Here is a 16887-nt window from a genome sequence, read left to right as displayed (position 1 = left end):
TATGATTTGCTAGGAAAAAAAGCAAAGTGGGATTGGACTCCCTTGCACGATGAGGCCCTACAACTCCTAATTTTTGAAGCTAACACATACCAATCCCTAGGTCCTATACATCCCACTGATCCAGTACACATGGAATGGCGATTTGCAAGCTCTGGACTGTCTACACATTTATGGCAGAAAGGACCCGATGGTCCTACCAGACCCATAGGCTTTTACTCATGCAGTTTTAAAGATGCAGAAAAACGATATTCTACCTGGGAAAAAAGTTTATTCGTGGTCAGCACTGCTTTTCAGGAAGCAGAGAAAACTACCCACAAACAACCCCTGATTTTAAGGGAACCTTTTCAAGTCATCAAGTCAGTTTTGGCAGGAATCCCACCCCCTGACGGGGTGGCCCAACGTGCCTCTGTTTGCAAACGGTATGCTCAAATGGAACATTATTGCACCATTTTTCAAGTAACAGAAGGAGCTCGCAAAAATCTTCCTCTACAAGATGAGGTAACCCTAAATAGCACCACTGACTTTTCACCTTCTATGACAAGTTGCTCCCCCGTACTCAGAACGATTGCAGAATGTGTGGTTTACGGATGCATCAGCAAAGCGAGAAGGTAAGGTTTGGAAATGTGGTGCTGTAGCCTTACAAATAAATACAGGCAAGCAAATTGTAACAGAAGGGGAAGGTAGTGCACAAGTGGGAGAACTGGCAGCAGTCTGGAGTGTATTTAACCATGCATCTGAAACCTCAGACTCTGTATATGTTTACACTGATTCTTTTGCTGTGTTCAAAGGGTGTACTGAATGGCTCCCCTTCTGGGACAAAAAGGACTGGGAAGTAAACAGGGTCCCTGCTTGGCAAAAGGAAAAATGGCAAGAAATTCTTGCTGTAGCAAAAAAGGGGAATTTTTTAGTTGGCTGGGTAGCCTCTCATCAAGAAAAGGAAACCCCAACTAGCCACTGGAATCACAAAGTAGATGAGAGGGCCAGATTAGCCCCACTAAGTAGAAAACCTCCAAGAGAAAACTGGGATCCATTATTAGAATGGTTGCACTTAAAGCGACAGCACACCGGGGCACAAGACCTATACAAGGAAGCAGCAAGCAGAGGATGGCCGGGGACTCGGGAAATGTGCCGTACCTGCAGATCTTCATGCGAGCAGTGCCGGACCCGATCAGAGCGTCACCCTTTAGAACAACCCCCCTCACATATCAGAGACAGGAAAGGGACTGTGGGACACATGGCAAGTAGATGATATTGGACCTTTTGGAAAGTCTGAGGGCAAACAACACGTGTCGGTAGAAGTCAGGTCAGGACTAGTCCAAGCAGGAGCCTTCTCTCGGGCAACTAGTGCAAACACATTAGAAGCCCTTAAAATGTGGTTCAGTTTCTTTCCAAAACCTGTACCTATCCAATCCGACAACGGGGCACATTTCACAGCGACCATCGTCCAAAAATGGGCCAAAGAAGAAGGGATCCAGTGGATATTTCACACACCCCATTATCCACAAGCAAATGGCATCGTCGAGAGAACAAATGGCCTGCTTAAGCGATTTCTGAAACCTCAACATTCTAATTGGACTGAACGACTATGGGATGCTGTGAAAACAGTACATGAGCAATGGGGAGTAAATGGATGTCCCAGACTCACAGCTTTTTATCTGCAGCCTCCCTCCTTGATACCAGCAACATCTAAACCTACAGGTAATCAAAAACCCGCACGCTTCCCAGGACAGCCTGTATGGGTGGAACTGCCTACCGCAGGAGCTGTACCCATGGTACTCAACTACTCCTTTGAACATGCATACCTGGAAAGCAAACGATGCTTATGGCAAAGAACACAAAATAAGCTCTCGCTGGCTTATTCCTACATTTTAATATTAGCCCTGAAAGGGGCTGGACAGACTTTTTCTTGTCTTTCACAGGTAACTGAACAACAGGAGAAAAAAATATTCAGGACTGTGCATGAAAAACCTCAGATACGAACTATGCTTCGGTTTACTGGTAATTGGGATTGTAACATGTTAGCTCTATTTTTATGCTTATTTACCTTGTGCATGTGCTCAGCAGAGCTAGCTAGCAGAGCTAGATCAAAGGAAGCTTGCCTGGAAATTAGGAAAAGGGTTTGCAAAAATATGGAATCCTACTGATCAAGGTGTATGTGTAACATTACCTGATTCTGCTGAACCAGGATTGCCATCTTACATAGTACCCTTGAATTTATCTTTTGTCCTCAATATGACTAGTGTGGCAGCTCCATTGCCTCTACCTGAACAGTGGACAAGTAAGAAAAATGGAGCCCAAGTTGAGTGCAGAGGTACCCCTATAGTACATAACCTTTACCAAACATATGACCCACCTTCTGATGCACCTCATGAAGGACAGTTGCACCAGAAATATTGTAGAACTAGGCGTCCAAAGGTAAATAGAACCATCTTATCTCAAATTGAATCCCCTCACCCAGCCATCAAATTAGATAAAAGTAAATTCAGCCCTGAGACAATAACCTTTGAGGAATATAATGCTAAACAGCCCTGCCTTGTTTACCCATGGGATCCACGGTTTGACCCACTCTACACACCAGATGTAGATGAAGGCAAATATAGCACAGTTTTTAACCCTTCCTGCTGTGGTCAACTTCCGAACATAACGAATAGAACCCCAATCGACTGACAACATTTAATGTGGGCATGGTCTGTACAAACAGTTCTTAAAGGTAAATTTAGAGACTAAAAAAGACTACAAAAGAAGATAGTCCTCTAGTCAATTGCTCAAAGGTGATAACATGCAAAGAAGGACCAGGAGATCCTCCAGAAACATGGTTTTCACTTAGAATTCGAACATTAGGAACTGATGTGTGTACTTGTTGGGGATACCTCTCAAGAGGCTGGAGAAATCAAGATGAGTCCTGTAACTCCTCCTACAAATACCTTCTCAACCCATGTGGAGTTCCTTTTACCCACTACCCAGTCCGTGGGACTCCAATCAATACTAAGCCAGAAATCACCGTCCTTGATTTTGCAGATGCAACTAAGTGGAAAACTGCAAAATATATAGCCCCTCTTGGAATGGCTTGGGGATGCTCTGATGAGATATTTTATTCACATTTGTCATTAGAACAACATGCTGGACTTAGGTGTGGAATTGGAATTCCCTCCCTTTGCCCCAGACGTATTTTTACTTTCACCAAAGTGTCTAAAGAACGTCACTGTCGTAGTGTTCCCTCTTCAAAGGCAACACAAAGAGCAGAATGGGCAATTCAAGGAGTTGACATTCCAGATTACTATACCACTGGAGAAAAAGTATCTCTATTTCTGGAAAATTTCTTTACTCCCTATGTTACCTTTAAAAGACACCAGTTCGTATTAGAAGATATTACCTGGCAATTAAGTATATGAAGCAATTGGACACAAGATGCATTTGGAGAATTATACACCCAAGTCCAGCAAAATACTAAAATGACCCTGCAAAATAGATTAGCTTTAGATATGGTATTGTTAAAAGAACAAGGAGTTTGTGGGATGTTCAATAGAACAGAAACTGAGGGTTGTATTACAATTCATAATGCCTCTAGCTCCGCTGAGGAGGCATGAGCTAAGATGAGAGAAATAAGTAATCATACTAGAAATTTGTTTCATGCAATGCAACCGCGAGAAGTATTTGATAGTTCATGGGTCACTACCATCCTAAAGTATTTTGGGCTCACAGGGTGGGGAAAATGGTTAGCACAACTTGGAATAACAATTGCTACTGGAATTGCATTGCTAATCGTTGGTATTGGCCGGGTTAAATGCATGATACAACACTTACTCCTTTCCTTCTCCCCCTCTGTACGCTGTATTCAAATCACCACCACCGAAGAAGGCTGACCCTTGCCTCTCCCCCCCCCCACCACCACCACCACTGCCTGCTGCGAGACACTCTGAGGCCTCCTGGAGCCGACGCCGCCCGCCTGAGGAGAACCCCCCGAACCTGCAGCCCTGGAGCGGAACCACGAGTGAGTTGTGGAACCCCTCCCCTGCTGCTGCGTGCCGTGCTGAGAGCACCGGGAGTGGGCCAAGGCTCGGCTGCAGCGACCGGGCACCGCGCCTGCAACTCGGAGGACGGGCGGCCGCCTTGCAGCCAAACTGCTCCCAAGATCAGAGGAGGCAGATAAGACGCTTCCAACTGCTTCGCTCCCCCCACCCCATCTCGGCGGCACTAAAGGTAGCACAGTGAGCTGCTGCTCAGACGGACCTTCCCTTCTCTTTTTTTTTTTTTTTGTTTTTCCTTTTTTGCAATTGGGAGACATTGCCAGCATGGGCGCAGAGTTTCAGCACCAAAAGACCCCGTACTACAGGTATGGACTTGCTTTTTAACAAAAAAAGGCATAAAATACGACCAACAGGCTTTAACACCCTTAAGCACATGGTGTAAGAGCCACAGACTAGACGGCTCCGAGGGGACTGCCCTGGGCTTGGAAAGGTTGAAGCAGGCTGGTAAAATTAGAATCGAAGTGGCTCCCACAGGAGATGAGACAGCTATTAATGTGCTAAAGCCTTGGAGGCTCCTTTAAAAAGGAGAATAATGCAAGGATGACGGTGGGAACACGGCGGGCGCCGCCCACTGAGGCCGGCAGCGAGGAGAGGGCGCCGGGAGAGGCAGCGGGAGGCGTGGCCGCAGCACCGGGCGCGCAAGAGAGCACCGCGGCCGAGCAGCCTTTCCGCCAACTGCACATCCTGGTCCCTCTCGCCCTGGGAAATGCGTGTGGGGGCTGGGGCCAGGGGGGCTCCGTCCCTCTCAGCCCTGGGGTGACTGCCCCGAGTATCTCCCGCCATGACTTGGACAGAGATCCCCCCAGTCCCGATCGTTCCCCGACAGGAGAGGCCTGAAGACACCACAGGACCCCCCAGGATGCAGAGGGACGGAGACAGCCCCGGGCCATGCGTGCTCCTCACCCCAGCTGAGGCCGGGGGGGCTCCGGCCTCCTCTCCCACGGGGAAGGCGGGGGCTTTGGGATTTGTTTGCATCGCAAGCCACTCGCTGGGAGAGCAAAGATCACTCAAGGCATTTGATGTGATTTTTGCCAATTTTATTTTGTTTTACCGTGTTTTACCTGGCATTAGCTGATTTTACCTGGTATTACCTGATTTTACCGTGTTTTACCTGTATTAGATAATATTAGATGGTATTAGCTGGTATTACCGTGTTTTACCTGGTATTACCGTGTTTTACCTGGTATTACCTGGTATTACCTGATTTTACCTTTGGTGGGCTTCGGGTGGTGTCCGAACTCTTCCGATTTTGTCCCTCGTTGCCCCGGCGCTGCTGGGGCCCTGCCTTTGCCGAGCCGGGGTTGCTGTCCCTCGTTGCCCCGGTAGTTGCCCGTCCCTGCCTTTGCCGAGCTGGGGTGCGGTCCCTCGTTGCCGCGGTAGTTGCCCGTCCCTGCCTTTGCCGAGCCGGGGTTGCTGGCGCTCCCACTGCCATCTGGAGGGGCCGGCGCAGGTACCTGAGAAAAGTGGCAGAGAGAAAAGGCGCATTGGCGGCGAGAAGCGGCGCAGCGAACCATCCCATCTCCCTCCCAGCCACCCCCTCCCACCCGCCCCGGCCTGGGGCTCCAGGGCCGCGGCGCTGAGGGCCGGGCCGCTCCCAGAGCTCCGGCCTCGGGGCTTCCGCTCCTCTCCGCCCGCTCCGCTCCGCTGCTGCCGCCTCCACGCCGGGACTGCAAGTGAAGCCCCGCCACCGCCGCCGCCTTATATAGGCAGCCTAAGCCCCGCCCCCCCGGGCGGCAGCCAATGGGAATCGAGCGCCAAGGTTCCTCATTGTGAGGAAACAATGAGGGGCGGGGCCAGAACGTAGCGGAGCGATCTGATTGGTCGAGAGGCAGCGGGTCAATGACATCACACCCCGGGCATTACCAAAGCTTAGCAAAAATGAAACCCTATAAAATAGAAAAATTACATTTAAAACGCCACTGGAGTGTGGCATTCAGCAGCGGCCGCTCTTTATTGGGGCCAGCTGCACCAGGGGATTTCTCCTCTGAAATATCCTGTGTGCCGAGCGCTCCAAAGCTCCTGTTCACACGCTGTGCTTTGCATCCTTTTGCATTGCTATCATTCGATTCAACGCTGCCCTTAACTCCCCGCTGGACGCTGCAAAGAGCGGTCTCAGAGCTGCTGAGCCACTACTAGCAGGCATCCTGTGACCATGCCTGGCAGTGCTGGCCGCAAATTTTCTGTGGAAACAGAGCGTCCTGCAGCTGTATCCAACGCGCCTGCACAGCCATCACAAAAACGCTCGCCCAAGACAGACACGCTATCAGAAGCGGCCGATCCATGCTTAAGCATCATGCCTGGAAATAGCGGCTGGCCAGGAAGTCCTAATGTCGCCGCTGCCCTTTGTGACAACTCTGCGGCGCAGGCGGCGGGGCCACGACGTCTCCGGGCGACGACACTGCCCCAGAGGCAGGGGGCTCGGGGACGGCCAGTGCCAGCACCGCACCGAGCCCGCTGATTGCTCCACAGGCCGCGGCCTCTGTGACACGCGGGGACAGCGCCTGGCTCGCAGCGCAGGGAGGCAGGGCCGGCATCAGGGCGGGCTGGGGGAGGGGTCGGCGTTGAAGCCCCACTTGGGCTGCCTTTGGCTGCCATTGCGGCTCAGGCCGGCCTTAGGGCTGGCCCTGCCCTTAGGGCTAACGGTGGCCTTGAGCTTGGAGCCTGCCTTGGGCTAGGGAGTGCACCTGGGGCACTGGCCTTAACTCCATGAATGGTTGGCCTTAGGGCAGCAGTTGGGGCTGAGTTTGGGAGTTAGAGCTAAAGGCGGCATTGGAGTATGGGCTGGGGCTGGGCTCAAAGCTGGATTTAGGGCTTCAGCTGGGATTGGTGTTGGGCTTGATCTTAAGAGTTGCAGTTGGGGCTGGCTTTGGCCTTCGAGCTCACCGTTGTTATAAACGAAGCTGAGACTTTTTTTAAAAAAGAAAAGCCAGCTCGTTTGTTTATTCATTAACAACTGAGAGCGAGAACCCAGGATAAGCCCAGGCTCCGCACGACAAGCCAGAGTAAAGCAGCACACAAAAAGGACAGTGTGACCCACTGGGTGCAACCTTGGACCCCAAGTTCCGCAGGAGCTCCCCGGATAAAGTCCCAGGTCCGTTCTTATGCCCTCTGTCCGTTCACAATTGGTGGATTTTGGATTCTTCTTCTGATTGGCTCGCTTCCAGGGGTTCTATTGGTCTTTATCAAGATGCATTTTTGTCCAATCATTTCCCGAGGGTGTCGAATGATTGGCTAAGCGGTCCAAGATGTTGACATCACCTGCATGAGGTCATTTTCTAGTCCATCACGTCATCACATCCCCAATTGCGTCTCCACCTAGTGCTCACACTCCGATATTACACCCAGACAGTCTCGCAATATCCTCCGTTAACATGCCCATGTATCCAACTATCAACTCCCCTCTTTTCTATCTCCTCCAAACAGTAAAAATCAACACCCTGAAACCAATTCATTTATTACACCGTTGCATTTGGTTTAGGGCTGAGCATTTAGCAAGGGGCTGGAATTAGGAGAGGCCTCGGCGTTAGGGCTGGGTTTTACATTACAGCTACCATTGGCGTGAAGGCTAAATGTGGCGTTTGCCTTCAGCCTGGCCTTGGTATTGGCTCTGGGGCTGCACGGGTCTGCCACTGGCATGGGATGAAATCCAGGACTGTGAGCGTGTCTAAACATGGAGTGAGACTGAGATCAGAATGGGCGTGCGCTTTGGGACCGAGCGCACGCCCAGCGGAAAAGAGAAGACGTCACTGCGGGATGTCCCTGGCATCGTCCCCGCCCTGCTCAGGCACCACCAAACCTGGCGGCAGCTGCCTTGGCCAAGATGCAGGTGCTCCCAGCTCTGGCTGCTCCCGCTTCCGGCTGCTCCCAGCCCCCCTCCAGCTCTGCTGGAGCCCCTTTAGGCACTGCAAGGGTGATTGGCCCCAAACTGGGCCCTACTTTTACTGTCAAATAAAATACATCAATTTTTTGGCATCGACATTTAATCTCGTTTGGTTTTAATCTCATATCTGGCAATATTTTGAACCTTCGAAGTTCTTTCTGGTTTATGCTCAGAGACTTCGCCTGCTTTGCCTTTCTGGGTCTGAACCGGATCGTAACACTTTATTGGCATAGTCGGCAGGATCCCCGTAAAATGAGAGTGTTGTTTCCAAAAAATGCATGAATTGCTAATTCTTATGATTGGATCATTTTAGGAAAATAAAACAACGTACCTTTCTACATTTCCTAACACCTCTCTACCTTTCTTACTCTGTCTTACTCTTTTGTTTGTTTGTTTGTTTGCTTGTGTGTTTGCACATGCACCTGAGCTAAAACGGTGCTCCCGAGGCCCAGGGTCTGGGAAATTGGCACTCCTGTAGGTAAAAGACCTGGGAGTTTGGAAAGTAATTTTGAGACTTGTAACTTTGGTAAACACTAGGTGCTCTCGAGGTGTAAGGAGTAGGACCTCAGAAACCATTTTGTAAGGGGTGTCCCTCAAGAGAGACTACTCCAGTGTTTGTAACTTTCTTTGGTTTGGCAGAAGAGGAACCTTCCCAGAGTGCAGGGGTGAGACTTTTGTAAATTTACTTTACGCTGGGCATCCTCTAGGAATGATCACTCCGACATTTGTAAGTAACATGGGACATCATACACAAGCTTTGTTTACTTTGTTGGATGAATTTGGTGCCAGGCCATCTCCTCCAGGGACGGACTGGGCACAAAACTATTGGTATAATATCCAAGCACTCGTTGATCGAGTCTCTGTCCTGCGCACAGGAGCGAGACTCAAAAAAGGTAAAGCGCAACCAGTGGTATGTTCTGTCTTAGCTGCTGCTGTGCTAGCTGCAGTAGGACACAGAGAGCACCAGCAGAAAGCTGATACGGAAGTTACTGCTTCATTACAGCATTTGGTTAAAGCATTGCAATTTCAGCTGGAGCTAACACCCACCTCCTCCAGGAAGAGATAAGGAATGAAAAGGCTACTGTCTGTGTGCTCCGAGAGGAGCTGTTTGCAAGATCAGCAAATGAGGGAAAAAAGGAGTCAGAGCTGGAACTATCTAAAGAAGCGTACCCCCTCTCGGACTTAGAATCCTTGCGTAATCACTCAGAAAAGCCCTCAGCCTCGCTCCGTCCCTTCATTAAAACAGAATACACCCATGAGGCTTCAGACGACGACACACCTGACATAACCACAAAAGAAATCCCATCTACAGCTACTGAATTGGCCAAACTAAAGGAAGGGTATAGCCAAAGTCCCAAAGAATCTGAAACTGAATGTGTTTGGAGACTCTCTCTCACACGGGCTGACCAAATTCTGTTCTCAGAAAAAGAGGCAGAAGGGTACTGGAGGGGCAGGAGTCTTCCTTACCACAGGAGATAACCGTGCTCCTTGGTCCCTCCCCAGAGAGCTGCTGATTGGGCTGGCAGACTCAGTCCTTCAGAAAGAGGAGATCCCCTGGCTATAGTAAGGAATGTCAATCAGACTGTAGAAAGTGTACAGAAAGCGGCTCGTTTACAAATGATGCATGATAGGAAATTAACACCACGAGGTGAATCTCCAGTGATGGTGCCTGTGGATCCTGAGAGAATGATACCTCTTATCAGAGGCCTCCCTGAAGCTGTCAAACCCATAGGCATGCAGCTAAAAGGACAAATAGAAAGTCTCCCAATTGCAGAAAGAGCTGTAGCCACCTTGGAGGCAGCAGCTATTTCCCTCAGTCTTAAGCGGGCAAAAGGGAAGGTTTGGACCTGGGGGGGAAGGTGGCACAAGAATTAATTAATTACGGGAGAAAATATGGCCCAATTCCTTCAAATACAACTGATTCTAGATCAATTCGGCGCACAGAGTGCAAAACCCTGTCCCCAGCAAAACTCCAAAAGGTAAGGTTCTCCCCTGGGCTGGGTAGACAAACAAATACAGGGGAAGAACGCAAGGAGAAAAGAAATGCCCTGTGGATTGCGGGCTTACAAAAGGGAGTCCCAAGGACCCTAATGGATGGCCAGCCCACTAATAAATTAGAACTATTCATCCAAGAGTGGCCAGCAAAAGAGGAACCATTAAAAGCTGTCCCTGCTACAGCCCCTCCCCTGGAGGAACCACAAGAAAGGGAAGGTGACAGAAAACCCTTATCTTTGCAGAAGGTAAGCCAGGGGGCGAAGGGTGGATTCACATCAGGCGCCTTTCTAACAATTCCAGAGGAGACCCGTTAATAACCTGTCCTACTGGTCCCCACAAAGCCCCGGTAACTTTTTTAGTAGATACTGGTGCTCAGGTGTCTGCCCTTAAAATTGAAGATGCCTCCTCACGTGGAATCACTCCCTCACGTAAGAGTATACGTGTCACAGATGTTTTTGAGAATAGCCAAGCCCAGATGACAGCAAAGGTAAGACGCTGGTTACCGGCAGAAGAGAAAGCAGTTGACACCCTAATGATTACAGGTGAATTTCCTACAAATTCACTGGGTCTGGACCTCCTAAAGGGAAGGCCTTGGACCAATGAAGAAGGAAAAATAGGGACTTTGGGGCAGGAAACCTCCCATTTGTGTTTGTTAAGTTCTGCTCCTGCTCTTCCCCCCTCCCTAGTAACCAATGTCAAACCTTACCCCTTGCCTTTAGGAGCCAGAGAAGGAATCACACCAATTATTGCACATTTGAAAGAAAAAGGAATAGTGATTGCAACACATTCCCCTTACAATGCTCCTGTGTGGCCAGTCCGCAAGCCTAATGGCAACTGGAGACTGACAGGAGACTATCGGCGGCTTAACTCAAAATACAGGGCCTCTCACTGCTGCAGTCCCAAACATTGCTGAGCTGAGAGCTACTAGACAAGAACAAGCTCATCAAATTATGGCCACTATTGATGTCAAGGACATGTTTTTTATGGTCCCCTCGCAGGAACAAGATCAGGAGCGTTTTGCTTTCACGGGGGAGGGCCAGCAATATACTTTCACTCGCCTCCCACAAGGATTCAAACACTCACCCACTCTAGCACATCATGCACTAGCACAAGAATTGTCACTCATTCCTCCTGCACCAGGAGTAAGAGTATACCAATACATTGATGGCATTTTGGTGGCAGGAGATGAGATTACACCTGTACAAACAACACAAACAAACATCATTAAACATCTAGAATCCCCGGGCTTACGTATTCCTCCTGAAAAAGTACAACTCCCTTCCCTAGAAGTAAAATTCTTGGGAATCTGGTGGAAAGGAGGAATGGTGTGTATTGCCCCAGACACCCTCAGCCACCTAGACCAAATTGAAACCCCAGAGACTAAAAAAGACCTGCAGCATGCTTTAGGCCTGCTAATTTTTTGGAGGAAACACATTCCTGACTTTTCAATAATTGCAAGGCCCCTGTATGATTTGCTAGGAAAAAAAGCAAAGTGGGATTGGACTCCCTTGCACGATGAGGCCCTACAACTCCTAATTTTTGAAGCTAACACATACCAATCCCTAGGTCCTATACATCCCACTGATCCAGTACACATGGAATGGCGATTTGCAAGCTCTGGACTGTCTATACATTTATGGCAGAAAGGACCCGATGGTCCTACCAGACCCATAGGCTTTTACTCACGCAGTTTTAAAGATGCAGAAAAACGATATTCTACCTGGGAAAAAAGTTTATTCGTGGTCAGCACTGCTTTTCAGGAAGCAGAGAAAACTACCCACAAACAACCCCTGATTTTAAGGGAACCTTTTCAAGTCATCAAGTCAGTTTTGGCAGGAATCCCACCTCCTGACGGGGTGGCCCAACGTGCCTCTGTTTGCAAACGGTATGCTCAAATGGAACATTATTGCACCATTTTTCAAGTAACAGAAGGAGCTCGCAAAAATCTTCCTCTACAAGATGAGGTAACCCTAAATAGCACCACTGACTTTTCACCTTCTATGATCCAAGTTGCTCCCCCGTACTCAGAACGATTGCAGAATGTGTGGTTTACGGATGCATCAGCAAAGCGAGAAGGTAAGGTTTGGAAATGTGGTGCTGTAGCCTTACAAATAAATACAGGCAAGCAAATTGTAACAGAAGGGGAAGGTAGTGCACAAGTGGGAGAACTGGCAGCAGTCTGGAGTGTATTTAACCATGCATCTGAAACCTCAGACTCTGTATATGTTTACACTGATTCTTTTGCTGTGTTCAAAGGGTGTACTGAATGGCTCCCCTTCTGGGACAAAAAGGACTGGGAAGTAAACAGGGTCCCTGCTTGGCAAAAGGAAAAATGGCAAGAAATTCTTGCTGTAGCAAAAAAGGGGAATTTTTTAGTTGGCTGGGTAGCCTCTCATCAAGAAAAGGAAACCCCAACTAGCCACTGGAATCACAAAGTAGATGAGAGGGCCAGATTAGCCCCACTAAGTAGAAAACCTCCAAGAGAAAACTGGGATCCATTATTAGAATGGTTGCACTTAAAGCGACAGCACACCGGGGCACAAGACCTATACAAGGAAGCAGCAAGCAGAGGATGGCCGGGGACTCGGGAAATGTGCCGTACCTGCAGATCTTCATGCGAGCAGTGCCGGACCCGATCAGAGCGTCACCCTTTAGAACAACCCCCCTCACATATCAGAGACAGGAAAGGGACTGTGGGACACATGGCAAGTAGATGATATTGGACCTTTTGGAAAGTCTGAGGGCAAACAACACGTGTCGGTAGAAGTCAGGTCAGGACTAGTCCAAGCAGGAGCCTTCTCTCGGGCAACTAGTGCAAACACATTAGAAGCCCTTAAAATGTGGTTCAGTTTCTTTCCAAAACCTGTACCTATCCAATCCGACAACGGGGCACATTTCACAGCGACCATCGTCCAAAAATGGGCCAAAGAAGAAGGGATCCAGTGGATATTTCACACACCCCATTATCCACAAGCAAATGGCATCGTCGAGAGAACAAATGGCCTGCTTAAGCGATTTCTGAAACCTCAACATTCTAATTGGACTGAACGACTATGGGATGCTGTGAAAACAGTACATGAGCAATGGGGAGTAAATGGATGTCCCAGACTCACAGCTTTTTATCTGCAGCCTCCCTCCTTGATACCAGCAACATCTAAACCTACAGGTAATCAAAAACCCGCACGCTTCCCAGGACAGCCTGTATGGGTGGAACTGCCTACCGCAGGAGCTGTACCCATGGTACTCAACTACTCCTTTGAACATGCATACCTGGAAAGCAAACGATGCTTATGGCAAAGAACACAAAATAAGCTCTCGCTGGCTTATTCCTACATTTTAATATTAGCCCTGAAAGGGGCTGGACAGACTTTTTCTTGTCTTTCACAGGTAACTGAACAACAGGAGAAAAAAATATTCAGGACTGTGCATGAAAAACCTCAGATACGAACTATGCTTCGGTTTACTGGTAATTGGGATTGTAACATGTTAGCTCTATTTTTATGCTTATTTACCTTGTGCATGTGCTCAGCAGAGCTAGCTAGCAGAGCTAGATCAAAGGAAGCTTGCCTGGAAATTAGGAAAAGGGTTTGCAAAAATATGGAATCCTACTGATCAAGGTGTATGTGTAACATTACCTGATTCTGCTGAACCAGGATTGCCATCTTACATAGTACCCTTGAATTTATCTTTTGTCCTCAATATGACTAGTGTGGCAGCTCCATTGCCTCTACCTGAACAGTGGACAAGTAAGAAAAATGGAGCCCAAGTTGAGTGCAGAGGTACCCCTATAGTACATAACCTTTACCAAACATATGACCCACCTTCTGATGCACCTCATGAAGGACAGTTGCACCAGAAATATTGTAGAACTAGGCGTCCAAAGGTAAATAGAACCATCTTATCTCAAATTGAATCCCCTCACCCAGCCATCAAATTAGATAAAAGTAAATTCAGCCCTGAGACAATAACCTTTGAGGAATATAATGCTAAACAGCCCTGCCTTGTTTACCCATGGGATCCACGGTTTGACCCACTCTACACACCAGATGTAGATGAAGGCAAATATAGCACAGTTTTTAACCCTTCCTGCTGTGGTCAACTTCCGAACATAACGAATAGAACCCCAATCGACTGACAACATTTAATGTGGGCATGGTCTGTACAAACAGTTCTTAAAGGTAAATTTAGAGACTAAAAAAGACTACAAAAGAAGATAGTCCTCTAGTCAATTGCTCAAAGGTGATAACATGCAAAGAAGGACCAGGAGATCCTCCAGAAACATGGTTTTCACTTAGAATTCGAACATTAGGAACTGATGTGTGTACTTGTTGGGGATACCTCTCAAGAGGCTGGAGAAATCAAGATGAGTCCTGTAACTCCTCCTACAAATACCTTCTCAACCCATGTGGAGTTCCTTTTACCCACTACCCAGTCCGTGGGACTCCAATCAATACTAAGCCAGAAATCACCGTCCTTGATTTTGCAGATGCAACTAAGTGGAAAACTGCAAAATATATAGCCCCTCTTGGAATGGCTTGGGGATGCTCTGATGAGATATTTTATTCACATTTGTCATTAGAACAACATGCTGGACTTAGGTGTGGAATTGGAATTCCCTCCCTTTGCCCCAGACGTATTTTTACTTTCACCAAAGTGTCTAAAGAACGTCACTGTCGTAGTGTTCCCTCTTCAAAGGCAACACAAAGAGCAGAATGGGCAATTCAAGGAGTTGACATTCCAGATTACTATACCACTGGAGAAAAAGTATCTCTATTTCTGGAAAATTTCTTTACTCCCTATGTTACCTTTAAAAGACACCAGTTCGTATTAGAAGATATTACCTGGCAATTAAGTATATGAAGCAATTGGACACAAGATGCATTTGGAGAATTATACACCCAAGTCCAGCAAAATACTAAAATGACCCTGCAAAATAGATTAGCTTTAGATATGGTATTGTTAAAAGAACAAGGAGTTTGTGGGATGTTCAATAGAACAGAAACTGAGGGTTGTATTACAATTCATAATGCCTCTAGCTCCGCTGAGGAGGCATGAGCTAAGATGAGAGAAATAAGTAATCATACTAGAAATTTGTTTCATGCAATGCAACCGCGAGAAGTATTTGATAGTTCATGGGTCACTACCATCCTAAAGTATTTTGGGCTCACAGGGTGGGGAAAATGGTTAGCACAACTTGGAATAACAATTGCTACTGGAATTGCATTGCTAATCGTTGGTATTGGCCGGGTTAAATGCATGATACAACACTTACTCCTTTCCTTCTCCCCCTCTGTACGCTGTATTCAAATCACCACCACCGAAGAAGGCTGACCCTTGCCTCTCCCCCCCCCCACCACCACCACCACTGCCTGCTGCGAGACACTCTGAGGCCTCCTGGAGCCGACGCCGCCCGCCTGAGGAGAACCCCCCGAACCTGCAGCCCTGGAGCGGAACCACGAGTGAGTTGTGGAACCCCTCCCCTGCTGCTGCGTGCCGTGCTGAGAGCACCGGGAGTGGGCCAAGGCTCGGCTGCAGCGACCGGGCACCGCGCCTGCAACTCGGAGGACGGGCGGCCGCCTTGCAGCCAAACTGCTCCCAAGATCAGAGGAGGCAGATAAGACGCTTCCAACTGCTTCGCTCCCCCCACCCCATCTCGGCGGCACTAAAGGTAGCACAGTGAGCTGCTGCTCAGACGGACCTTCCCTTCTCTTTTTTTTTTTTTTTGTTTTTCCTTTTTTGCAATTGGGAGACATTGCCAGCATGGGCGCAGAGTTTCAGCACCAAAAGACCCCGTACTACAGGTATGGACTTGCTTTTTAACAAAAAAAGGCATAAAATACGACCAACAGGCTTTAACACCCTTAAGCACATGGTGTAAGAGCCACAGACTAGACGGCTCCGAGGGGACTGCCCTGGGCTTGGAAAGGTTGAAGCAGGCTGGTAAAATTAGAATCGAAGTGGCTCCCACAGGAGATGAGACAGCTATTAATGTGCTAAAGCCTTGGAGGCTCCTTTAAAAAGGAGAATAATGCAAGGATGACGGTGGGAACACGGCGGGCGCCGCCCACTGAGGCCGGCAGCGAGGAGAGGGCGCCGGGAGAGGCAGCGGGAGGCGTGGCCGCAGCACCGGGCGCGCAAGAGAGCACCGCGGCCGAGCAGCCTTTCCGCCAACTGCACATCCTGGTCCCTCTCGCCCTGGGAAATGCGTGTGGGGGCTGGGGCCAGGGGGGCTCCGTCCCTCTCAGCCCTGGGGTGACTGCCCCGAGTATCTCCCGCCATGACTTGGACAGAGATCCCCCCAGTCCCGATCGTTCCCCGACAGGAGAGGCCTGAAGACACCACAGGACCCCCCAGGATGCAGAGGGACGGAGACAGCCCCGGGCCATGCGTGCTCCTCACCCCAGCTGAGGCCGGGGGGGCTCCGGCCTCCTCTCCCACGGGGAAGGCGGGGGCTTTGGGATTTGTTTGCATCGCAAGCCACTCGCTGGGAGAGCAAAGATCACTCAAGGCATTTGATGTGATTTTTGCCAATTTTATTTTGTTTTACCGTGTTTTACCTGGCATTAGCTGATTTTACCTGGTATTACCTGATTTTACCGTGTTTTACCTGTATTAGATAATATTAGATGGTATTAGCTGGTATTACCGTGTTTTACCTGGTATTACCGTGTTTTACCTGGTATTACCTGGTATTACCTGATTTTACCTTTGGTGGGCTTCGGGTGGTGTCCGAACTCTTCCGATTTTGTCCCTCGTTGCCCCGGCGCTGCTGGGGCCCTGCCTTTGCCGAGCCGGGGTTGCTGTCCCTCGTTGCCCCGGTAGTTGCCCGTCCCTGCCTTTGCCGAGCTGGGGTGCGGTCCCTCGTTGCCGCGGTAGTTGCCCGTCCCTGCCTTTGCCGAGCCGGGGTTGCTGGCGCTCCCACTGCCATCTGGAGGGGCCGGCGCAGGTACCTGAGAAAAGTTGCAGAGAGAAAAGGCGCATTGG

The sequence above is a fragment of the Aphelocoma coerulescens genome, chromosome 1A, assembly GCF_041296385.1.
Source record: "Aphelocoma coerulescens isolate FSJ_1873_10779 chromosome 1A, UR_Acoe_1.0, whole genome shotgun sequence".
Classification (NCBI taxonomy): Eukaryota; Metazoa; Chordata; class Aves; order Passeriformes; family Corvidae; genus Aphelocoma; species Aphelocoma coerulescens.
This window is presented reverse-complemented; position numbering follows the sequence as displayed.